General features: G+C 31.1%; 1 pseudogene; it reads right to left on the reverse strand.

Moving 5' to 3' along the window:
* Positions 1 to 1,495: 1,495 nt before the first annotated feature.
* LOC120195561 lies at positions 1,496 to 2,148 on the reverse strand (annotated as a pseudogene).
* Between the last annotated feature and the right edge of the window lie 1,214 nt (positions 2,149 to 3,362).

Genomic DNA, 3,362 nt, shown 5'->3' on the forward strand with positions numbered 1-3,362 from the left:
TCACCCTAATTAGTTTTTCATATTACTCATACTAGATAAATGATGAAAACAAAATTTTGTTGTCGTTTTTCTTAATTTGAGAAATGAGAATGATATTTTTCTAAAACTCAATAATTGTTCATTTAAAATTCCATTTAACAAATTCGTGAACATGATAATCTTGAATATAATGGTTATGTGAAGCAGAAAAGAGTTCAATTTTGTAGACATAATGAATTTAAAGATATAATTATCATTGATGATCAAGATTGTGTTGTGCATATTATTGATCGCTATGATACATTGGTGAGTTGACACTTATAATAACCATGTGATGGAAAATGCTTGGATTTGGTTTGTATCCATTACTGAAGATTACCAATTTGAGAGGTGTTGTGGAAGAGGTGGAAAACATGTTCGTTGAAATGAAGAATTGTTATTTGTTGAGTTTGGGTGTCTCATTGAATTAATGTTTTATCTCGAAACATTTGCACTTTCATAATTCGCGTAAAGGTGGATATTTGTTAAAGTTTAACTCAAATTCAAAGTGACACAAAATTAATATTTAAATTTGAAAAATAGTAATAATCCTAGTTTGATTAAAAGTAGATAACTTTATTAAAGTAAATTTCTACTTTATTTAGTTTTCTTTTGTAATAAGGTATCTATTCCTATAAATAGATACTACGAGTAAATAGATAAATATTAAGTTTTTATTTCACCAAAATCATCTTGTATTTCCTTTCTTCATATTAGAAATTCTTCTCATTTGCTCGTGATTTTTCCCTTTTGAATTTTTCACGTAAAATCTTGGTGTTCTTTGATTTTTTTCGATCAGATTTATTTTGTTTACCGATAATTGTTCTGATATTATAACAAAAATAATGCAAATAACTAATAATTACAAATTGTTAATTATATCTTTTGATACATTTTTTTATATTTTTGTGGTCGTTTTGGTACTTGCACAAAGACTCATGACATTTAATTTTTTTTGTTACGATAATTGTTCTGATATTTAACAAAAATATGCATATAATAAATTGTTAACGATACTTTTTTTATAGTTTGGTTCCAAAGACTCATGACATTTAATTTTTTTGATTGATTTGTCGGTGATAAAATTTTGTTAGATCTCCTTTGCGGTAAAAGGTTATTTGCCGATATAATCAGAATTGTGTAACGAAGTAGTCTGATAGTTTGGTTCACTCACCACTTCTTTATCATTTCGTAAAGTCTCATTCGAAAGAGATAATAAGTTTTCGTAAAAGTTACTAGGCTGTTTTAATATTACTCTTCATTCAAGGGAGTTTTTTTTATCTTTAAATTTAATATTTGTTTTTTATTTTTTATGAGTTTTTTGGTTATTATTATTCTAATTTTTTTTCTCTATACTTGGATGGATGGTACTTTTTGATCCATTCTTTATTATATTAATGAAATTCAATTATTATTATTGAAAAAAAAAGTTAATTTATGATAAACTCGTCTACTAAAATATTTTGGACGACCTAATTTACCTATAGCTGTTTATTAAACCTTCAGGAGCTAATATCTGTAAGTTCAAAATGGTTTGTGGAAGTGGAGTCGGTTCCGACAAGCTTGCCCTTGCCCGGCTACACCCAACAACCTTTTCGCATGTCTCGATGAGGCAGTGCCTGCATTTAGGACAAGATGAATGTGAGCTCAGCCACTTGTCGATGCATCGAACATGAAACCCGTGGTTACACTTGGGCAGCAGCCGCAGGCAGTCATTGGTCTGAAATCCGAAAGACATTTTACACACTCAGAGTCAAACCCCGGCAGCTTCAACTCGGTCGAGTAGTTCACTTTTGGAAAGGTCTTCAATGCTTTTCGCTTGACCCCTGTGTTTGATAACCTGTGTTCCGACACCAATAAACTCGGAAACCTCGATACGAACCTGGTGATGGAAATAAGTCCGAGTGAGCAAATTACGGAAAAGAAGAGGATCGATAGAACCGTGAAAACGATGTTTCCGATTACATTGAAGCCGTTGTTGTAGGCAGTGGTGTAAATGTCTGAAGAATTGCGGTGAGTTTCAGGGTTTGGTTGCATTTGAACATCTGGGGTATACATCAGCAACCTTCTAGAGTAGTGGAATTCTCCTAAAAGATCTTGAACAAGTTAAGCGGCTGTGGCAATGGACATAGTTTTAGCAGGGTGTGGGATTTTGAGGTTGAGTTTAGATGGTTAAACTAATTTGCACAAGGGAATTTATACATGAGAAAATGTTGAGTTTTGAGTTTGCATCTTGGGAGTTATAATCTTTTTTTTATTGGGAATTTTTCAGGATTAATTTAAAATTTAAAATGATTATATATTTTAAATAATTTAAATATTTTTTATTAAATATTTTTTTATTAATTTTTAAAATTTTATAAGTTTGTGCATTTCACTTCTAATTTAAAATTTAACTTCTGTCCTGTAATGTTGTGTTGTGCGACGTGACAGTTGGCTTTCATGATCCTAACCGTTGGACCCATTTTCAGCATATATGCAAGAGCAGGAAGGGACATAAAGCTTCCCAGTATTGTAGGATAATTAGTAGGACAAGAGTACCAATACAATTTATCTTCTTTAATTCATTAGCAGTTCATTGGCCATTAATTATGAGCTTTGTGATAGAGATCCTAAAATAAAATTAATTTAATTACAATTTTGTTGTAGTGTACTGAAAAGCGATATATATGCCAAAACTTCTTTGACTTGGACTTCACTCAAACCTATAATTTCTTGTATGAATTTTATTAGGCTTAAAGCACAAGTGTTGTAAATGAATGTATTTCAAAAATAAATAAATGTAAGTGTATGCATGAAATAAACAACCTCAATGATTAAAGTAATCATTATTATTCTTAAAGTCTCATGTTCAAACATAGAAATTGCAATGTATCTATTTATCTATTCATAGGTTTACTCAACAATCTACATTTGACAACATCCTTGATACTATGCGAACAGATCCTGCCTGCCTCTGAGTATGCTTCCCTTGAAACACTGTAAGATTTCTCTCCCTCCAAATGGAATAGATTAAGGAATTTTAAACCAAATAACAATGATCAAAGACTTGTCCATCAATTAAACGCATTTCTCTGCAGCTCACACAGTCTAAATATAGTCCATTCTTCAGAACAACTTTAGGGATGGCCCGTTTTCTGCTCCAATAATTTTAAGTACTAAATATAACAACCAGAACAAGAACCTTCCTACATAAGATAGATTCCTAACAGTTCAAGTCTGAAACATAACCTCCAACCTGTTGAAGATATTGAAGGATGAGCTGTTGTAGGAAGTTAAAGTAGTTAACTTTGTTATAACTGGTTTTAAGTAGTTACAGGTGGTTATGGTTCAGTTTAAAGAAT

This window comes from Hibiscus syriacus, unplaced genomic scaffold, assembly GCF_006381635.1.
Source record: "Hibiscus syriacus cultivar Baekdansim isolate YM2019G1 unplaced genomic scaffold, ASM638163v2 tig00117016_pilon, whole genome shotgun sequence".
NCBI lineage: Eukaryota > Viridiplantae > Streptophyta > Magnoliopsida > Malvales > Malvaceae > Hibiscus > Hibiscus syriacus.